A 10953-nucleotide genomic window follows, 5' to 3' on the forward strand; every position below is an offset into this window, starting at 1 on the left:
GTAATGTATAATGGGCCATGTTCTAGGTAAGCACAAATGTATGGCTATTTCTTCAGGCCAACTCACATTTGGAAATAAAATCCATGAGACTCGAGTGAAACAGAAAAAACTAAGTCTGGAAAATGATTGATTACTATTTGAGATGAGCTCAAAAATTCAGTTGAGACTCTGGGGAAGTGCTTCCTAAATTCTTGTTATCCCTTAAAATTAAGAATAATAGCCATATGAATTCTTCTCCTGAAAAGGCAAAGGCCCTTCTCTTGCCAAAACTTTTCACATCGACATTGTTCCAAAAAAGCAGCTATAAGAATGTGAACCTCTTAAATATTATTTCTTTTGTCAGTATTCAGAAAGAAAAGGCTACTAAATCTGTTCAGCCTCTAGCCCCATCTAACCAGAGGCACCAAAGGAGCAAGGAAACACAATCAGAGACCCGAGCTGTCCTCTTAGAGAAGCCCTGGAAGTAGGCTTCTGCCTTTAATATTGTTTATCCAGTAGCTGATCATATTGCCAGAGAAAAGAGCCACGAGACTCCTTCTCCCATAGTTTGTCATTGTCAGCAGGCATTTGGCTGTCAGCAATAAGGAGCTTTACTATTGCTTTCTCTGTTTCGTTCTTAACACAATTCAGCAATGCACTTTCTACCTAGGGACTCTGAGGCAAGCACAACAATCTTATCAATAAATCCCAAGATTTCTATCCCTTACTCCATTTTCTAATCTAGATTTTCAAAAATAAAACTTTGCACTAAGGGTGAGTTAGTTGTGAAAATTAAATTACTTAGTTTCCATTCAGAACATATAAGTGTATAGCTCTTAAGCTAAGGAAAATAGCACTTCCTCAAGCCTTGTAGACTTCCCTTGTCCTTGGCTGTCACCGCCAGTAGTGTTTCTTGACTGAAGACTTGGGGTATGGGCTAGACCAGGCTTGTTCCCTGGTGCCATAAAGAAATAGCACTTGAACATAAATTTAATTTCCTCAGCAATGTCATTTCTACTTTCTGCAGAAAGGGGACACTCGTCAGCAGTTTTGCCACAAGAGTACACCAAACAAAGGAGACAGGGTCATTTATAACCTGACGCGTCCACCCTACTGCTGTGTCCGGTTTCCATTGGCTGGAATGGGACCTCACATTCTGTATTTGTCCCAGTTGGCTAGCAACTTAGAACTTTTTAAAAGAGGCAAAGGCAGAGGAGAACAAAGGAAGGAAGAAGTAACTTGTGGAATGCTCAGAAAGGTAAAAACACCTGCAAATAAGGAAGAGAAACAGGTTATGACCTAATGCTTGCTTGGACCAGTATAAGCATGCCAGTTCAAATATTTAGGCTAAATTGTGGGAGCTAAGAACATAAAGTACCTTGATTTCTTTGTTATGGCTAGCAGATATTTAAGAATGTTAGCACAGGTCTTTGAATAAATTTGCTTCTAAGAGAAGTTACTATTTATTCCTAATTAGATGGGGAGGAAAGTCTTTGAAGTGGAATCTCTACTTTACTTTTTACACCAGATCATCAGGTTTTTGCTACTGTTGTTATCCATTGGTGATCAAACCAAGTTCTCATGAGCCGTTATTAAAAATCAATGACCTCCATTATCTCTATTACTGTTAAGACACACACAGTCTGTGAGAAGAAGCAGAACTTGGGTTAAAAGCATGGACTCTGGAGTTTAAACTACCTCAGTGTTACACTTAACCACTTGTTGATTTAGGGCAAGTAACTTACTTCTTTCTGTGCACATTTCCTAATAGTATACATCTGTAGAGTAAATATAATAATAGGTCCTACCTTATAGAATGAAAACATGTAAAGTACATCACACAGTGCCTAGCACTTAACACAGAGATCAAAAACACCAGCAATCATCATCATCATCATTGTCATCACCATTACTATTGTTAACTACAGAGATTGATAGAATTAAATATTATTTTCATTTATCAGGGATAAAGGATTTTTTTGAAAATACACTTTAAGTTTATAGCCTTAATAAAATCTCCTGTAATATATTTAATATTGTTCAAACCTGAGATTTTTGAAATGGTCACAGTTATACTTGCACATGTAAAAGCAAATGCAAATTAAACATAAGAGGTCTAATTCTTTCTAGGGAAGAAACTTCTTCCTTTTCTTCAAGCATTTACTTTAGAAAACTTGTAAGTTCTTCCCTATCTTTTTGGAATGTGGGTAAATCTTTCAAAAGCTCAATAATCCTCTTACTACTGTTACAAACCAGGAGTGTCTTTCTCAGGGACCTGGGAACTATCTCTTTGAAATATAATTGTGATATTGTGATTTATAACAATAAATATATATTTGATCCTCCTCTTTCCTGGCATATAACTCTTAAAACCCTTGGGATTTCCAGAGGAATGTCTTTTTGTGTGCTGATGAGCTGCCTGATGACTGTGGGCTCCTGGATAGCCTTGGGATTGGGACTAGTTGCCAAAAGAACCAACCATATGATCAGAGGCTTGCAACTTTCAGCACCTCTCCCTGACCTCCAGGGAGGAGGGGTTGAAGGGTAAGTTGATCACCAATGGCCAATAATTTAATTAATCACTCCTATATAATGAAGTCTCCATACATATTCAAAATGACAGAGTTCAGAGAGCTTCTGGGTTGATGAACACCGCTATGTGCTCAGAAGATAGCGTACCTCAACCCACTCCATAGGACAAAGCTCTTGTGGCTGGGACTCCTCTCAGCCTCACTCTACGTACCTCTTCATCTGGCTGTTCATCTGTATCCTTCATCATAGCCTTCATTATATAATAACCCAGAAACTGTAAGTAAGTGTCTTCCTGAATTCTGTGAGCCGTTTTAGCAAATTTTCAAACCCAAGGAGGGCATCATGGAAACCTCTGATTTGTAGCCAAGTCAGATGAAAGTTGTAGGTAACTTGAGGATTCACCACTTACAAATGACATCTGAGTTTGTTCCATTTTCTTTATAGATATATTACTTTATTGAGTTGGTTGAATCCTAAAGTAATAGATACATTCCATCTTTTATAAATAAAAGTAAAATAACTGATTTGGTTCTCAAGAAACTGATTATTAGAAAAATAGTTCAAATATACAGGTAAATATCTAGCTATTGAAAAGCCATCAGCCTTACTTCATTTGAAGAGAGGCCGTGTGTGTATCCAGTACCAAAGGCAGCACAGATGAGGCAGAAATCTAGAGCAATGGTTCTTAAATTTTAATATTCATCCAGATCACCTGAATGACTTGTTTAAACACTGATTTTTGGGTGCCACTCCCAGAGTTTCTGATTCAGTAGGTCTAGGTGAGGCTTAACAGTTTGCATTTCTAACAAGTTCCCAGTGATGCCAGTGTTTCTGATTTGGCTACCACACCAGTGAGTAGAGCATTTCCCCATCTATACATTCATGCTACAAATATTTACTTAGTGCCTACTGTGTGCCAGGGACTCTTCTATGAGCTAGGGACACAGCATTCAACAAAATGGACACAAATTTATATTCTCAAACATTTTATACTGAGGAAGACAAAGAGTAAACAATATAAACAAATAAAATATATAATACACTGGTGGTAAGCGCTAAGGAGAAAAAAAAAACAGGATGTGAAAGATATGTGCTGTGTTGGGTATAATGTCAAAGTTTTGATAGAAGGTGAGTCAGATAAGTTTGCCCTGACAAGATATTTTTGAATAAACCCTAAAGGAAGTGAGAGCCTTGTTCATAAAATGTCTGGGGGAAAGCATTTAAAGCAAAAGAAAAAGGAAATACCCAAGCCTGAGGCCAGAGACAGCCTGGCATGGTCAGAGAATTCCAGCATGGGTTTACAAAGTGATGAAGAAGAGAATAATAAGAAATAAGGCCCCACCGGGCATGGTGGCTCACACCTGTAATGCCAGCACTTTGGGAGGCCAAGGTGGGTGGATTGCCTGAGCTCAGGAGTTCAAAACCAGCCTAGGCAACATGGTGAAACCCTGTCTCTACTAAAAATACAAAAAGTTAGCCAGGCATGGTGGTGGGTACCTGTAGTCCCAGCTACTGAGGAGGCTGAGGCAGGAGAATCACTCGAATCCAGGGGGCAGAAGTTGAAGTTGCAGTGAGTTGAGATCATGCCACTGCACTCTAACCTGGGCAACAGAGGGAGACTCTGTCTAAAAAAAAAAAAAAAAAAAAAAAAAAAAAAAAAAAAAAAAAAAAAAAAAAAAAGAAATAAGTTCCCAGAGATGGGGTGGAGGTGACCATCACAGAAGACCTTACAGGTACTATGTGATTATCATTGTGTGAGTGAGATGAGATGCCTTTAGATAGTTTTAAGCAGATTAAATCGAATTTATATTTTAATAGCATTACCCTGAATGCTCTGTTAAGAATAAAATGAGGGCCGGGCGCGGTGGCTAACACGGTGAAACCCCGTCTCTACTAAAAATACAAAAAATTAGCCGGGCGTGGTAGCGGGCGCCTGTAGTCCCAGCCACTCGGGAGGCTGAGGCAGGAGAATGGCGTGAACCCGGGAGGCGGAGCTTGCAGTGAGCCGAGATCGCGCCACTGCACTCCAGCCTGGGCGACAGAGCGAGACTCCGTCTCAAAAAAAAAAAAAAAAAAAAAGAATAAAATGAGAGGCAAGAGCAGATGCAGACAGGCCAATGGGAAGGCTAGTGTAACAATCATCTGGTTAAGTTTACTTAGTGACCATAGGCACAGAGTGTACTTCAATTCAGTGGTCTAGTTTTTCTAGCATGATACAGTTAAATCTCCACATAATCCTCAAAATGGGGCCCAAAATATTAATTGCATAAAACATGTAGTCTGATTATTGCAAAGTTAATGAGAAAACAAAGGACAAAAAAACCATTGAAACTTAGGTAGAAGACTTACTATACACAGAATTGAGAGCAAGTTTCAATAATCACAAGGCAATTGCTTCCTAAGCCTTCTCTGGTTTCCTACAGAAGATAAGAACTTTAGCTCATCCCCATACCTGCCCCGATGACCAACATCTAATCCTTCAAGGTGGATGATGGCTGCTAATGTCTAGACCAAAGGTGGTTAGCCATTGGTGCTGACTCAAATTGCTACAGAGGCTACCTGTTCATGGTCGTTAAATTTAAGTTAAGGTTCTTAGGAGGCTGATTCATCTACGTCTAGGCATACAGACTCATTACAGGATTTAACACATTTAACAATACACAGGCATACCTTGTTTTATTGTGCTTTCCTTTATTGTGCTTTGCAGATATTGTTCTGTTGTGCTTTCCTTTAATTGTGTTTTGCAGATATTGTGTTTTTGTTTGTTTGTTTTTTACAGGTTGAAGGTTTCTGGCAACTGCTTTAAGCAAGCAAGTCTATTGCTGCCATTTTTTCAACAGCATGTGCTCAATGTCTCTGTATCACATTTTTGGTAATTCTCTCAATATTTAAAACATTTTCATTAATATTAGGCCTGTTATGGTGATCTGTGATCAATGATATTTGAAGTTACTATTGTAATTGTTTGGGGGCACCACAAACTGCTTCCATATAAGATGGAAAACTTAATTGATAAATCCTGTGTGTGTTCTGACAGCTCCACTGATGCCTTGTTTCATCATCTTTTTCCCCTCCTTGGGCTCCTTATTCCCTGAGACACACAATATTGAGATCAGACCAATTAATAACCCTAAAATGGTCTTTAAGTGTTCAAGTGAAAGGAGGAATTTCATATCTCTCACTTTAAATCCAAAGCTAGGAAATTAAGCTTTGCGAGGAGGGTATGTCGAAAGCTGATAGACCAAAAGCTAGGGCTCTTGTAACAAACAATTAGCCAAGTTGTGAATGCCCAAGAAAAGTTCTTAAAGGAAATTACAAGTGTTACTCCAGTAAACACATGAATGATAATAAAGTGAAACAGTTTTATTTCTGATATGGAGAAACTTTCGTGGTCTGGATAGAAGATCAAACCAGCCACAACATTCCTTTAAGCCAAAGTCTAGTCCATAGCAAGACCCTGACTGTCTTCATTTTATGAAGTCTAAGAGAGATGAAGAAGCTGTAGATGAAAAGTTTGAGGGCAGCAGAGGTTCATTCATGAGGCTTAGGGAAATAAACCATCTTCATAACTTAAAAGTTTAAGATAAAGCAGCAAATGTTGATGTAGAAGTTGCAGCAAATTATCCATAATATCTAGTTAAGATGATGGATAACGATGGCTATGCTAAACAATACATTTTCAATGTAGATGAAACAACCTTTTCTTGGAAGAAGATTCTATCTAGATCTACCATCTCTAGACAGGGGATGTCAATGCCTGGCTTCAAGTTTCAATGGACAGCTGACTCTCTTGTTAGGAGATAATACAGCTGGTGACTCTATATAAAGCCAATGCTCATTTATCATTTCAAAAATTTTAGGGCCTTAAGAAATATGCTAAATATACTCTGCCTATACTCTATAAATGGAATAACAAAACCTGGATGATAGCCTGTTTACAGCATGGTTTATTGAATATTTTAATCCCACTGTGAGACCTGCTGCTCAGAAAAAAAAGATTTCTTTCAAAATATTGCTCCTCATTGACAACGAACCTAGTCATAAGAGCTCTGATGGAGATGTTTGAGGAGATTAATGTTGCTTTTATTCCTGCTAACACAGCATCTATTCTGCAGCCCATAGATCAAGGAGTAAGTTTGACTTTCATGTATTATTATTTAAGAAATATGCTTAATAAGGTTATAGCTGCCAAAGATAGTGATATTTCTGATGGATCTGTGCAAAGTAAATTGAAAACCTTTTCTAAAAGATTCATCATTCTAGATGTCATTAAGAACATTTCTGATTTATGGGAGGAAGTGAAAGATAAGCATTAACAGGAATTTAGAATAAGACGATTCCAACTCTTATGTATGACTTTGAGGGGTTGAAGACTTCGGTCAAGAAAGTAACAGTAGATGTGGTGGAATTAACAATGTAACTAGAGTTAGAAGTGGAGCCTGAAGATGTGACTGAATTGCTGCAATCTCATGATAAAATTAGAATGGATGAGAAGTTGCTTCTTACGGATGAGCAAAGAAAGTGGTTTCTTGAGATGGACTCGACTACGGGTAAAGATGCTATGAATATTGTTAAAATGACAAAAAAGGGATTTAGAATATTTCATAAACTTGGTTGGTAAAACAGCAGCAGGATTTTAGAAGATTGACTCCAATCTTGAAAGAAGTTCTACTATGGGTAAAATGCTATCAAACAGTATCACATGCTGCAGGGAAATATTTCGTGAAAAGGAGTCAATGTCACCAGTTAACATTGTTGTCTTATTTTAAAAAATTGCCACAGCTATCCCAAATTTCAGCAACCACAACCCTGATCAATCAGCAGCCGTCAAGGCAAGTCCCTCCATCAGCAAAAAGTTTTAAGACTTTCTGAAGGCTCAGATCATTGTTAGCCTTTTTCAATAATAAAGTATTTTTGAGTAAGGCATATACACTTTTTAGTCATAATGCTATTGCACTCTTTGACTACAGTATAATGTAAACATAACTCTTGTATTCGGGGGAAAACAAAAATTCATGTAACTCATTTTGCTGTGATATTTGCTTTCTTATGTTAATCTGGAACAAAAATGGCAATATCTCCAAGGTATGGCTATAAGGAGAATCATAAATTAAAATATAAAATATAAATTATATTTATAATTTAAAAGCCACCTTTACAAAGGAGTCTTTTATTATAGTGCTAGTATAATGATGTGGCCAATATATCTGAAGAGTAGATTTTAAATGTTCTTGCCACAAAGAAATGATAAGTATGTGATGTGATGGATATGTTATTAATAATTAGCCTGATTTAATGATTGCACAATGTGAAACATATAGCATCACATTGTTTCACATAAATTTTTTTTTTTTTTTTGAGATGGATTCTCACTCTGTTGCCAGGCTGGAGTGCAGTGGTGTGATCTCGGCTCACTGCAACCTCTGCCTCCCGGGTTCAAGTCATTCTCCTGCCTCAGCCTTCTGAATAGCCGGGATTACAGGCATGCGCCACCACACCCAGCTAATTTTTGTATTTTTAGTAGAGACGGGGCTTCACCATGTTGCCCAGGATGGTCTCAATCTCTTTACCTCGGGATCTGCCCACCTCAGCCTCCCAAAATGCTGGGTGGCATTACAGGCGTGAGCCACGGTGCCTGGCCAATGCATACAATTTGTGTTTTTCAATTAAAAATAAAATTTAAAAATCTATCAAAGACAAATGTAAAAAGAAAGCCTATTTGAAGTGACTGAGTACTAATAAATATTTTGTTACCAAAAAAGAAAATGTCTTTATATATATATATATATATATATATATTTATTATTATACTTTAAGTTCTAGGGTACATGTGCACAACATGCAGGTTTGTTACATATGTATACACGTGCCATGTTGGTGTGCTGCACCCATTAACTCGTCATTTACATTAGGTATATCTCCTAATGCTATCTCTCTCCCCTCCCCTCACCCCACAACAGGCCCCGGTGTTTGATGTTCTGCTTCCTGTGTCCATGTGTTCTCATTGTTCAATTCCCACCTATGAGTGAGAACATGTGGTGTTTGGTTTTCTGTCCTTGCGATAGTTTGCTGAGAGTGATGGAAGAAAATGTCTGCTTTTTTTTTTTTTTTTTTTTTGTAGAGATGGAATCTTGCTCTGTTGCTCAAGCTGGAGTGCAGTGGCGTGATCTTGGCTCACTGCAACCTCCACCTCCCAGGTTCAAGCAATTCTCCTGCCTCAGCCTCCTGAGTAGCTGGGACTACAGAAGCACACCACCAGACCTGGCTAATTTCTTTTGTATTTTAGTAGAGACAGGGTTTCACCGTATTGCCCTGGCTGGTCTCAAACTCATGAGCTCAGGCAATCCACCTACCTCGGCCTCCCAAAGTGCTAGGATTACATAGGTGAGCCACGGCGCCTGGCCATCTTTGTTTTATAAACGTAGGCCACCCTAGAATTTTATGTGATAAAGTGTCTTTAATTTCCAGCTTTTCAGGGTTACTACTGTTATTCTTATCCAAACCTGTTTAGTCACTGTCAGGCAGATGACTCTGATGTTCTACGTGCCAAAATGGGGGCACATTAAGCTTTCTTAGATGAGGCTGGGAGATTGAATCCCTTGAGGCCAATCTCTATAGATGCATCATACAACTTTTTTTTGTTTGGTTCTAAGGATCAACAAGGCAATAGGATATAGGTCTCTGCCACTCTTAGGACCCTCAGAAATCCGTATTTTTCCAAATTTGAAGTAATATCCTCTGTATCTCTGTTTCCATTTCTTTGCCCCCATCAAAGCTATGCCTGCCCTGCCTGTTTCTTTCTGATTCTCATCAGTGAGATCAGGCTCAGCCAGATGAGAGCCAGAAAGACAGGTGCACTTCACATCACTGACATCAGGGCAAGACTTACCTTTCTTCCTGAAATGAAAGAAAATAAAATACAAAGTAAAAACAGATAGCTTTATTCATCATCCTTCTTCAGTGATGCAAAGAAAATACAAACATCTTCATAAATATTTCTGCCACTGAAGTCATATATATGGAGCAGGACATAGAATGGGATGTTTCCCTATTGACTTTGGCTGAATTTTTATTGAAGCTCCAACTGAGAAAAGGAGTTAGATATATCTGTGCAGGCTTTGCTGAGAAAAACCAGATTGCTCCAGGGTGCATCATTTCCAGAAGCCTTATAGAAGAGCATTTTAATTCATTCTCTGAGGGGAAATTGTAAGAGAAGAGAGAGTAGTGGCATTCAACTATTCAACACCTCCTCTCCCTCCCACCACCACCTGGATTTAATAAGCAAATCCATTGAAGAGACAGTACTTGCAAGCAAAAGGGGCTGGCCTCACATTCTCCTGCTGGCTGCTTGGTGGGCTGCAGTTTTAGGCCTTGCTTGTGCTGCTAGCCATGTAAGTACTTAGAAGGCTTGACTTGTGTTCCCTGAGGATGGGGGGAAGGGGACAGTCAGATGGCTCTTGATGGGCAAGGTCAAAAAGCAGCCTTTGATGGCAGAGTGAGGAGAGGGCAATTTTGAAGACAGCCTGTTCAGCTGCATTTGTTTCCTCTGGCCAAATGGTTACTGCAGAAGAGAGCCAGGAATGAATATGGTAATCATAAAATGGTTTTGAAGGTTTTTTATTTGGAAACAATTTAAAACTTACCAAAAAACTGCAGTCTAACTTAGAGAACTTCCGTGTTCCCTTTGCTGAGATTAATCAACTGCTAACATTTGCCACATGTGCCTTGTGTTTTTTGGGTTTTTTCTTTATCATTCTCCCCATTCCCTGCTCTCTTTCTATGTATAAAGTTTTGTTTTTTTTTCAAACCATTTGAGAGTAAGTTACAGGTGTCATGTCTTTTACCTCTTATTGCCTCATCATTTATTTTTATGAGCAAGGACATTGACCTACATGACCCCAAAACAATTATCAAAATCAAGAAATTTAACATCAATAGATGACTACTATTGACAGACTACTTATGTGTTACCAATTGTTAATTATATAGTTTATTATTCAAATCAGGGCAATTTTGAAAGTGAAAGAGTGATATTAAAAATTATGCCAGGACAACAGGTATAAACTGAGGCCGTGCTAAGAAAACTAGGATGTATGGTCAGTCATTCTGGGCCTGAATGGTCTGTTAAAGATCTCATTCAAGAGAGCTGCCCCCTTCAGGAGTGAGGGAAATCACCAGAAAGGGGCCAGAAGTGCACACTGAGAGCTGAGGCTGAGGGTGACTCCCAAGGGCTAGCCAGGGTTCAGTACTAAGGGCAATATGGCGGCCCTTGCCTTGTGAGCGTGTGAGGAATGCACAAATGCATTCAGCGTGATACAGCAGCATTCGAATGCCTGCTTTGGCAGCGTACAGGACAGCTGAGAGAGTGAGACAGCCTGTGCCAGCTGAGAAAAACCATTTTGTCCCTTTCTGCCTCAGTCCTCTACCACTGTGGTGGTCCTG

General features: G+C 38.9%; 1 long non-coding RNA gene across 1 annotated transcript; it reads left to right on the forward strand.

The window, feature by feature from the left end:
- Nucleotides 1-1184: 1184 nt before the first annotated feature.
- LOC129144137 (uncharacterized) lies at nucleotides 1185-5417 on the forward strand. The gene is made up of 3 exons (XR_008548313.2): nucleotides 1185-1237; nucleotides 2368-2523; nucleotides 5291-5417. It is a non-coding gene; the product is annotated as an uncharacterized LOC129144137 (long non-coding RNA).
- Nucleotides 5418-10953: the final 5536 nt, after the last annotated feature.

This window comes from Pan troglodytes, chromosome 4, assembly GCF_028858775.2.
Source record: "Pan troglodytes isolate AG18354 chromosome 4, NHGRI_mPanTro3-v2.0_pri, whole genome shotgun sequence".
In the NCBI taxonomy this organism is placed as follows: Eukaryota; Metazoa; Chordata; class Mammalia; order Primates; family Hominidae; genus Pan; species Pan troglodytes.